The sequence below is a fragment of the Pantherophis guttatus genome, chromosome 4, assembly GCF_059756535.1.
Source record: "Pantherophis guttatus breed Tessera chromosome 4, ASM5975653v1, whole genome shotgun sequence".
NCBI classification, from domain to species: domain Eukaryota; kingdom Metazoa; phylum Chordata; class Lepidosauria; order Squamata; family Colubridae; genus Pantherophis; species Pantherophis guttatus.
In genome coordinates, this window is record NC_142066.1 from 135,782,723 (window position 1) to 135,794,830 (window position 12,108).

A 12,108-nucleotide genomic window follows, 5' to 3' on the forward strand; every position below is an offset into this window, starting at 1 on the left:
TATAGATGTAGATGTAGATGTAGATGTATACATAGATGTATATGTATATCTATCTTTCTTTCTATCTTTCTTTCTATCTATCTATCTATCTATCTATCTATCTATCTATCTATCTATCTTTCTTCCTACGTTTGGTCATCACTTTCACTGGTATACATACATACATACATACATACATACATACATACATACATACATATGTGTGTGTGTGTGTATGTTCCTATGTTTGGTCATCACTCTATAATTTTAGAGTGTTATGTAAGATTTGTCTTTATTTATCTAAGTTGCATAGTTTTGTAACTATGCAATTTATATCTATTAATTTAAACACCATTCATTATTAATTAAAATCTTTTGGCTATGTTGCTTAGTCTGTATTTTTTATTTACATATAATTGTAAAGCTATCAATGATCATATGTGAACAAATTTACCTCTGATTTAAATCTCTGAATATGTAAGAGCATACAGAAAAAATAAGTGTAAATATGCTGATTAAGGTTGCATGTAAAGTGCATATAACAGAGAAAAATTTATGAAAAAACCCCAGATGATTTAATCTGATTTAATAAATCAATTGGACTCACCAGCTTCTCAGTCATGAGATCATGCAGAATTGAAGCAGACTAGATATCAAGCGACCTATATGTCGCTTCCTGAATATTTATAATGTTAAACTCTAGTGAATACTGTGAAAGAGAGTTACACTAAGACTCAATTGAAAACTGGAAGCTACTCAGAAAGTGAAGTCTCCAGGAATTGTGGTCAATTTGAAGGATATTACAAGATAGTTGAAGCAGAACATAGCCGAGCAGTTCTTCTCTTGGAGAAATAACCCTATTTACCAGAACATATTTACCCTACTATAGCATGGACAGTTTCAAGGAACAGGTAGGCTCTTCTGAGCTCACGTTGATGTGATCTTGACAAGAAACCTACTGTAAGTATCAATAGATGACCCATTGCTCTTCTGCAATGGAAGTTTGTTCTTCCATTTTAAATTGAAATCTAACCCAGGATGTGGGTTCACTGACATTTTAAAGGAAGCCAATAGTTGTTATTTCCTACCAACTTCCTGCCCACTAAAGAAAACTATTTGAAAAAAGATGCTAGAGTGATGTGGTTATAAATTGTAAGATTTTTGTTTGTTTGTATGTATGAAAAGTTCATTGCCTGTTCAGATTGCAGACATTTGTTGGAGAAAATTATCATGCAGATGATTGATAAAGCTGTATTTTATTTTATTTTTTTATTTCTGTGTTATTATGTGTCTTAATTTTGCAATTGCGATATCTGTTTATAAATAGTTCATTACTGCATTAAGTATTATATTAGGACATACAGTAACTACGATTAAAACGCTAGGAAAATAAAAATGACTTATGGCCAGCACAATGTGTCCTGGCTGCTCTAGACTCTGAATGCATGTTTCTGTTTTATTTCCCGGAACTGTTTTTTCCCCCAAAGAACATCTGGTGAGAGCTAAAGTCTTACAAAAGAACTAGAAAACAGAAAATCAAGTCCAGATTTCCTGAAACAATTTAGAGAATTAATAGGTGAAAATAAATCTATTTAAACAAAATCAATGATCTAGAATCGTCTATAGTCATTCTCAATTTTCCAGGTCATGGTTGTCTCAAAGTTGATTTTTAAAAGGCATCTGGACTTAGTTTTTCCTTGAAGATGTTAAATCCTTCCATCCTCCACCATTCAGTCAGAACAGAAAAATGTTCTCAGATGAGAAGCAAAATGTCTTCAAGGAAGAACGAAGTCCAGTTGCCTTTTGGAAAAGCATCTTTGAGATGGTCTAGAATTGTATGCAAGTAATCTGTCAGAATTCTCCCTGTATAGCAGAAAAACTGAGGGAAAGAAAGGGGAAAAATTGAGAGGAGGATCATTTCATTTCACTGAATTTCTCAGGGAGAGGAGAGAGAAATTTAGCAAAATTCTATATTTCTTTTACATTTGCAGCTACAGATGTAGCAGGTGAAATCTGGCTCATAACTTAGTTACCATTTGGATCTTCTAGTACACCCCTGTCCTTTTCTTGTCCTGTTATGCCATGAGGGTGAATATAAGGAAATGCAGTGATATGAAAAAAATCAGAAGAAAATATTTGAAAACACACATTACCCAACTTTAAACTCTGACTAATAATGTTTCCTATACATTGAATGAGCTACCGGTATATACGTTGTATGAGATATAACTGATCTCACTGCTGACACATTTTTGAACATATCTATGTTTATATTAGAATGTGATAAAGTCCCTTTTGGATATTACTAAAAAAATTTTTTACCTTGGATCCTGTCTACACAGAGGCCAATTGAATGTATTTCAACAATTCCCATTATTGTTGTCCAGGCAAACCATGCCCAAAGGCATAGAATTTCTGAATTTGGAGTATCTTGAATTGAAATGTGAAGCACTGAAAATGTGTTAGTTGAAAATCCAGGTGTCTTGCAAGGTGGTACATAGGGGATGGCTAAGAGATTCCATCAAACATTTGTGGACAAATCCTTCACAGCCTTGCCTTATTCAGCTTTAAAGGCATTAAGGGGTCTGTATTGTTAATCAAAGTTTGATATAGAGGTTAAGGTGCTAGACTAGAAACCAAGAGACTGTCTTAGAAATGAAAGCTGGTTGGGTGACTTTAGGCTAATCACTCACTCCCAGATCAATCCTTCCCCTGGAGGACTGTTTTAGTAAAAAAAAATAAGAAGAGGAAAGAGTACTATGAAAATTCATATAAAGGCAGAATAAAAATCTAATCAACAAATAAATAGCTGCACTTTAGGGCATAAAGTCTTTATTCCAAAGGAGAGAGCTATGGATAGAATTGGGAGGTTGCTAGGCAGAGTTCCCAAAAAATTCTATATTCCCACCAACATGAGGGACCTTGCTTGAATGTGACTTTCATCTTTACTGAGATGATAGAGAGAGAAAAACTGGTTTTTCAACAGAGTGAGTAGAATATGTATCTCCACCCATATTGCTTTGAAGCTTACATTGTATGATAGCCAGGTCATGTCCAGCAGCAGATGGGCCATATAATCCCCAGGTAGTAAGACTCAATAGCTTTTAGAGAGACAGTTAGATTCAAAATGCAAAAATTTCTCTGCAGAGTTTTGAAACATATTTTAGAAAACGTATTTAGAGGAGTTTAAAATGGGATTAACTTCAATTTAGAGATCTCTCTGTTTTAAGCTTTAGTTATTTGTTACAGTGTGTTATTATTTCATGTTAAGTCAGTTAACTCACATAAAATATTTGCATACACAGAGCACAATGAGGATCTCTTAGACCCATCATAGAAGAATAGTTAAGAAAAATATATGATAAATCATATCCATCACACAGGCCTATTTGATGATTCCGTATTAAACTATAATGGTGTGTGTGTGGTGGTGGGGTGTGTGGCAAGCAGAGTCCCCGTTCAACCCTCTAAGCAGTTATTGTTGGTTTCAGAACAAATCAAATTGAACAAAAAATATTACAAAGACCCACCTTCAATAAACTGTATGCTTCAGTTTTTACAAGGATGTACAGTCAACAGTGCTTAATTAAGCAATCATTGGTAAACAGTTTACTAACGAAGCCCTCAGTTCATTCTTCAGCAACACATTTTGGGTGGAAAGTCTTCTACTTATTTATTTATTTATTATTTATTAATTCAATTTGTATGCTGCCCCTCTATGAAGACTCAGGGTGGCTCACAATGCATTTAAAATCATTATAAAAAACATTTAAAAATTAAAAACAATAAAACATTAAAACTCATTCACACCATTCATGGCTGGATCTCGCCGGATTGCAAGAGCGAAATCAACGGCCCCAGGCCTGCCAGAAAAGCCAGGTCTTCACCGCTTTTCGGAAGGCCAATAGGGTGGGGATGGTCCAGACCTCAGGAGGTAACTGGTTCCAGAGAGCTGGGGCAGTCACAGAGAAGGCCCTCCCCCGTGGGCCTGCCAGCTGGCATTTTTAGCTGACGGGACCCGGAGGAAACCAACTCTGTGGGATCTTACCGGTCGTTGGGAGTTATGCGGTAGAAGGCGGTCTCGATACTTCCACTGTGTGATAATTGTTTAACTGTCTGAACCCCAACACACACATTCCATTTATTTACAGTTGAAATAAGAGAGACAAATAATGTGTTGAATTATTCACCTTTGTGAATGCAAGCAGTAAAACCCTGCTTTGGTTGATCACGTGGTTGTGTGTATGTGGCAGCAGCATTTTTCATGATCCCAGCCCTAAACTATATTCAGCAATGAAACCGTTACGGTTGCCAAATGAAAGCCTGCAGAGTTTTATAACTGTTGGCATCATAAGAGAAAGGAATAATCTATGAACTGTTAAGTCCTATGTCACCAGCAAAGATGTATGGTTCTCTCAGGAAGGCCTACACCTACTTAATCTAATAAATTAACTACTATATCACAGAACCAGAATATTTATTAATAATTGTGTTTGCTTTTTACATTTTGATTAGATTATAACAATGTTAGAGAAATTTGTTAAAATGCGCACTGTACAGATACATATCTTTTAATTATATTTTTGACATTTAATTCATTCCTATATGTTGCTAATTATTAATCATCCTCTTGCAATAGAGGTCAACCAAACAAAAGCAAATAGATCTAAAATAGATAACTGTGTAATCGCTCTACTTGTGCTTTACTATTCTCAACACAAAACAATTATTTCCAAGACCACTAATTATGCTACCCATTGCTTATGTGCTGCAAGCACAAAGACCTTCTGTATTCCCTTGTTTGCAATGAAAGGTCATGAATTAATGGCATCACCTGTGGCACACAAACATTGTTCAGCCCCTGGGCTTGGCTTGGCCACCATGGAATCATGCTAATAGAACAGGCAAGTTCTAGAATATGTACTTTGGATGACTGCCAGATGGTTCCCCAAGCTGTGTCCTACATCAGAATGCTAATGCTACAGAATAGAAAGCCTTTGGGAAGTATCCAGCTAGACCAAGAGACCACACAGTTTCCAAACACAGTCACGTACGAGAAGGTCAAATTCAAATTTCCAAACAAGGAATAAAGCATCAGGCAAAGTCAAGTTTCACAACAAGAATGATAAATTCTGCTACTTACTAGAAATATATACACATACTTTAGGATCAGGACTTTTATGCACTGTCCATTTCAGTGTCAGATTTATGGCTGAACTAGCAATAAAATTCAGAGGTCAATACAGAGGACAAGTTCATAAGACAATGACCAAGACTCCAAACGGGAACAGTGCAAGGAAGCATCCAGAGATTTTCTGAGATTCAAGAGTCCAAAAGATTTATAAGATAAATAAAAACTAGACAACAGAAATGACTTTGCAGCAATGAAGTATCCCAAAAGTGATGTTATATTATATTATTAAGTACCTGCTGAGGCAGCTTTTGTAATAATGAGGCTGGGGAAGGATTTCTAAATCTGCAAACCCTCTGTTCCATCACATGCATTGGTGGCCACTTTGCTTCTGAGTACAATTCAAGGTGTTGCTTTTGACCTTTAGAGCCCTTCATGGCATGGAACCAGGATATATGAAGAACCACTTATTCCCAGTTACATCTACCTGTCCCATTAGTCTACAGAAAAGGTATTATCCATGTCTTATCCGCAAAAGAGTTGGACTCAGGTGATGTAGCTTTCCCTCGCATATCATTTTTCCTGAATTATGAATGAGCCCCATCTGTTAGCCTTCCAGAAAGCCTTGAAAATGTGGTTCTTCACTCAATCCTGGAAATCCCATAGTGAGCCTACAAAAGGGGTTAATGAGGCTAAATGTTTGTTGTCTCCCTCTATCTTGAGGTTCTTTTGTTTTATTCTTAATCTTTTTATATCTTATTTTTGCTGTTATATATAATTGATTTTTTTTAAATGATGTGGTTTTAATTATTCTTCTGCTTCTAAGCCACCCAAATTAATTAATTGTATAATAATATATTGATTTAATTTAAAATAAATTTATGCATCATTTTAAATCTAGACCAGCATTTTAACATTCAGAAAATATAAAATTTGGGCAGCTCTATTCTGCTTGGCAGATTAATTTAGTTTACTTTGCATTGGACTTAATTTTCCAGACATCCTTGAATAGTGGTTATTTTGCAAAGAGAGAGTTGCAGATCATAAATATTGTCCTGAACCTTAATCCTTTTTTATTTCCTTCATAATTCCTTCATGCAGGATCCTGAGAATGTGATCATTTTAACCTTGTGCCTGATATAGAATAAGAATTTCTTTGTTAGATTACCTCTAGGTGGCATTCTGGTACTATAAAGCAATGAACAAATTATTAATTTTTTTTTATCAAAGGTATAAAATGCTCAAAGACCTTCCACCCAGGATCTGTTCAGGCTAACAGAGAAGATCAATTCCCAGTGTGTACAGAGTGGCCATTGTGTTAACACTGATGTACATATTTTTAAAGGTATGAGAAAATTATTGAGCATTAATAATTTAATCTCAAGTAAGCTTGCATTCAATTATTAATAGAGTTTTCATTCATTTTTAAATACCAAAAAAAAAAACACAGTATATAACTTATTCTTAGCTATTTTAAAGGATAGAATATTTATGGCAATGACACCTAAGAATGCAGCACGAAGGTATTAAAATAGCTGAATCTCACTTTTTAATTTAGTTGTTATGTCCTCAATGATATTTTCATATTTTAACTATTATGGATTAAAAATGAAATAAAATATTTAGCAGAACGATTCCTTCTATTTCTTTCTCCTAAGGGAACAGAGTGCAGTGAATAAAAAGGACAATAAAAGCAGGTCTTCAATTGTTATTAAACACAAGACAATGAGGGGAATCAAAAAAAGTTTGATAAGTAGCATGTTTTCCGTGGCGTATGGATTTAGAGTGGCCTGCCTGGTCTCGCTGCAGCTCTGCTGGCATGAGCCAGCCAGTGGAGGAAATAAAAGGAAACAAGCCAGTTCATTCTAGCCTTGAATGGCAGTAATGCTAGCCAGGGCTGGTGTGATAAGATATTGAGACAGCAGTCCCCTTGGTCTGGTTTGGCATATGGGTGTTGGACACACCCTTCCTTAGGAACATGTTGCCATGTTTAACTTTCAAGTTAAAACTTGAAGGAGGGAGGGGAGGGGAGGATAGGTGAAAGGAGAGGAGGGGAGAGGAGTCTATACAAATGTAATGTATGGAGTTGCTGGAGAAAAAAATTGTAGAGAAAAATTATCTGTGAAGCAGTTGTCAGTTCTTGATCAGGAAGGCAAAGAAAGATCCAAGGATAGCTTCCTTGGAAATCCAGATCTACCCAAGGAAAGAGGGACCCAGTTGGCTAAGCCTGATTTCTGAGGAAAGGCTGATAGAAGACTCTGACAGAGATTCTTCCCCAAAGGAGAAGCAAACTACAGTAACATCCAGTCCATTTCTTTTCATCCTCTTTCTTGTTACGGAAGCCTCTGTGCTTGTTCTGTCCAGAATTGGGTGGAAAGCAATTGGAGGGAAAGGTGGAAAAAACGAAGGCAGCTAGCAGAAGAGATAAGGAGAATTTAGGAGAAAACCTAACACTGATAAACACTGATATGAAAGAGCATATGACGGCCGTGGCCAGGGGAGCTTTCTTTCAGGTTCGCCTGATACGCCAGTTGCATCCCTTTCTGGACCGGGATGCCCTGCGCACGGTCACTCATGCCCTCGTCACATCCCGTCTGGACTACTGCAACACTCTCTACATGGGGCTCCCCTTGAAGAGCACTCGGAGGCTCCAACTGGTCCAGAATGCGGCTGCATGGGTGATTATAAGGGCGACTCGTCGCACCCACGTGACACCTCTCCTGCGCGAGCTGCACTAGCTCCCAGTGATCTTCCGGGTATGATTCAAGGTGTTGGTTACCACCTTTAAAGCGCTCCATGGCTCAGGACCAGGGTATATACGAGACTGCCTTCTGCCATTCACAGCTTCCCATCGGCCAATTCGCTCCTAGAGAGAGGGCCTCCTCTCAGGCCAAACAATGTTGACTGGCGACACCCAGGGAGAGAGCATTCTCTCTGGGGGCATCAGCCCTCTGGAATGAGCTGCCCCTAGATGTGTGTACGATCCCCGACCTGCGCACTTTTCACCGTGCCCTGAAGACCCTCCTGTTTCAACAAGCCGGGCTGGCCTAACATGAATACGAATTTTAAATGGGTGTATGTTAACTTTTAATTTGTGGGCTAAATTTTGTATTTTTGATTTTAATGGTTTTTAAATTTTGTAAATTATGTGTGTTTTAATATGGCTGTACACCGCCCTGAGTCCTCCTGGAGAAGGGTGGTATAGAAATCTAATAAAAGTAAAGTAAAGTAAAGTAAACACCCAGACTGTGTTGTAAATATTTGTTGCCAATAGCCCCACTGTAAATAACAAAAGAACTTGAAAGTCTCCATTGTCTTATTTTTCTGTGTCTATTGTCACCTTTGCAAAGGAAAGCCCACCAAGGTAGCCTACGATGCTGTGAAAGAGAACATCAAGAAAGGCCTTGTGCTGTGAGCCAGACCCACTGGAGGATCTTCCCAGCTGATCTTAATGCACAGGTGGTATGTTGGATGATAGTGGGGGATATTGACTGGGCTTTCTAAGAGAAGAAAGGTTTTAAATTGGAATTAAAAGGAGTCTAGCCAAGCTTTCTAGCTTAGAGGGCAGTGGCAATTGAAACTTGGAAGAGAGATTGCCAATTTGATGTATAGACTTGTTTTCCCTCCCTCTGAAATGGTAGATGGGAAGGAGAGGCATTCACTTTTAAATGGGGAATTAGGCAAGGACACAAGATGCAATGAAACAATTATATTTATAAGTGTGCATTTGCACACACATAATGAAATATTTAGCTAGAACAGGCCTGTCATTTTAAGGTAGGGATCCCATATTTTTGAGCTAGTGCTTTCAATTGGAATTTGGAAATATGTTAATGATGTATTAACATATTTCCTCTTGTGATCTGGTGAGATCCAGCCATGAATGGCGTGAATGAATTTTTAATGTTTTTAATGTTTTTAATTTTTAAATGTTTTTTATAATGATTTTTTAAAATGTATTGTGAGCCGCCCTGAGTCTTCGGAGAGGGGCAGCATATAAATTGAATTAATTAAATTAAATTAAATTAAATTAATGATATTTTCCCAAGTGTCTGCTGTGAAGGGTGTGGACAATCATAAAATTGGTGGCTTTGTTCCCCAATATCTCAGTTTTGTTTACAAGGCTTTCAGCTTTTAAAGCTGTCTTTTTTCTGGGCCTTCATCCAAATGGGGCTTAGCAGCCTTCTAAGGAGGACAAGGCTAAATGCAATTTAATCTCTGAATAAACATACCCAATTTTACATATTAATAGTTTTCAGTAAATATGAAAGCTTTCAGGTCTCATCATAATGGGATCACTAAAGTGATGACGGCTCTCTTTTGAAAAGCTAAATACTAGTACTAGCTCATCTTTACTAGTGTGATACAGGACATGTGAAATATTGAGGCTTTCATCAAAAGAACATTTCATTTCTCTGTTCATGGTTCATAGAAAAGAAACTTTGCAAGACTAATCAAAACTGTTTCAAAGGGTACAACTTGATTAATCACAAGGTAGCATTTTGTATCAAGGATACCCTGCTGAGTTATTTGTCAAACATGTAAATATATTCCAGAGAGAATTTCCTGCTTTGATTCAATATGTGGACTCATTCATTATGGGCGTTCATGTACAAGAGAAGCATATAAATTATGCTTTTAATTATAAGCGAATTAGAAGTTGATAATATTCTTTCTCTGCAAATGTTTTGACAGATGGTTCTTCAAAGCAAAATTCATTCTTGTCTCCCTCCTCAACTCCCCAATTATAAACCTACTATAGCTCAAAACATGTGTGCATGTATCTGTATGTCTTCAAAAAATAGAGATTTAATTGGTATTTCTTCCAAATACCTGTAAAACCAGGGTCTGAACAATTTAATATATCTTTTTTCATTTTGTTTCATTTTCACTCACTAAAATATGTTAACAGAAGTTTACTGAAGGAGCCTCAGGAGATATCTTAATTATGATGATTATGCTAGTTATACACTGGTTTTTATCTTCATTATTAGCTAATTAATTCGTCCAGCACCCTCTGAGAGAAAAGCATAAACTTATTCATTCATTTTTTTATACATAAGTAAATAGAAGTAGAAAAGTATGAGAACTTCTTATTGGCAAATTGGTATGTCTTATTGGCAGATCTGATATGTAAGGCAGTGGTGGGTTTCAAATTTTTTTAATACCTGTTCTGTGGGCGTGGCATGGCTTGGTGGGCATGGCAGGGGAACGATATTGTAAAATCTCCATTCCCACCCCACTCTGGTGGAAGGATACTGCAAAATCCCTATTTCCTCCCGATCAACTGGGATTTGGGAGGCAGAGAATAGATGGGGGCAGGGCCAGTCAGAATTTTTACTACTGGTTCTCCAAATTACTCAAAATTTCTGCTACCGGTTCTCCAGAATTGGTCAGAACCTGTTGAAACCCACCTCTGGTCAGAGGAAGACAAATTAATATGCTGAGGATGTTTTGTATTGATCATTTATCTGTATTCTCAAGTATCTGATGTCATTGTAGTCAGATTTTGACCAAATGACATATCCTATCAGAGTATCTCAAGAAGTAGACAAGGCCCTGTAATTTAACACCAGCTGTCTGCAATTAAAGTAAGTTCGAATCTTGCCAGGCACAAGGTTGACTCAGCCTTCCATCCTTTCTAAGGTAGGTAAATTGAGGAACCAGTTTGTGGGGGCAATAAGCTGACTTTGTATAAAATATACAAAAGTATGAAGGCTATTGCTTAACGCATTGTAAACCGCCCTGAGTCTCCGGAGAAGGACGGCATATAAATCAAATTAAAAAAAAAAAAAAGTACACTTGTACAACCATGGAAGTGAAGAATGTGGATCTATTGAGGTCCAATGAAATAACTGTCAGCATAATTATATATACAAAGTCATATTTATTGTACTAATATCACAGAGAAGACTTTAACTACTGGAGATGAAAAGATAAGGATTAAAGATATCCTTAATCCTGATAGCTCATAGGTTGGTACTACTAAAGCAAAAATGTATATTTTCCATGTAAGCTGAGGTGATTAAAGTTTGCATTTATAAATCTGAAGAAAATGTTCCTTTATTTGCCTTTCAGACTTCACATTTATGGTGTCTTCCGGAATTTAACCATCAGCCACACAGATATTTGAGCTATTGTGCAAATATTTGGTGTGAAGCTTTGCAAGGATATATGGATTTCATCCAGGTATTGGGACAATATTATGAACTAACCAAGAGACAACTTAATTTAACTCCTTAATACTTAGGTAGTGAGGTAATAGTTTTAAATTTCGTAATAAATAGAAATGTTGATCTTTGGGAATATGCAATGAAATATTGTAGAATATTTTTCTGAAGATACCACTTTTGCTGAAGATACCATCCATCTGTCCTTGGTATTATTTTATATGACATTCCATTCCAATCTTCCCCAGATTGGAGACAGAAATAAGATTCTGTGCCACTGATTATCCTTAATCAGGTAGTTAGAGTTTGTTCTTTTAGTTTCTTTTCCCTTCAGGAAAATATCTAATTTAATTTATAAGAAAGTTTCAAAATCCATTACAGTGATGAAAGAGGATACTAAAATGAGAAACCTTGAAGTCTATGGGCAAAGCATTAATGCTACAAAAATTATGTCTTTCATACAAAGATGTTGGTTTTAATTTTCCTGGGTTCCTATCATATTTTTGGGCTAATTTATTAAATTCATGCATGTATTGAAACAATTAATATTGAATATGTACCATTGTGGGCTCAACCTGAGAGCTTTTAACTAATATAATTCTGGCAAATGTTGGACATTAATTATAGTATGTATTTGTATACTTTTCCTGCACTGAAAGCATTTAGACATATGTGGGTCTGAGTAGAAAATTTAAATCTGATTTTTTTAAAATGAGCATATGATATTTTGAATAATTATTATATATGAAGACAGACAGAAATGTATTTTTCTGGAAAACATGGATTAATTATGGATATTATCTCAATCAGCATTTATTATTATATATG

The 12,108-nt window shown here is 36.3% G+C and overlaps 1 long non-coding RNA gene across 2 annotated transcripts in view; it reads left to right on the forward strand.

The window, feature by feature from the left end:
* The window catches only part of LOC117655184 (uncharacterized), a 75,355-nt gene extending 63,460 nt beyond the window's left edge, over positions 1-11,895 (forward strand). For both annotated transcript variants that reach the window (XR_009620773.2, XR_015734072.1), the window contains 3 exons: positions 6,341-6,455; positions 8,461-8,569; positions 11,189-11,895. This is a non-coding gene — a long non-coding RNA (uncharacterized LOC117655184). The remainder of the gene's footprint in view (positions 1-6,340; positions 6,456-8,460; positions 8,570-11,188) is intronic.
* Positions 11,896-12,108: the final 213 nt, after the last annotated feature.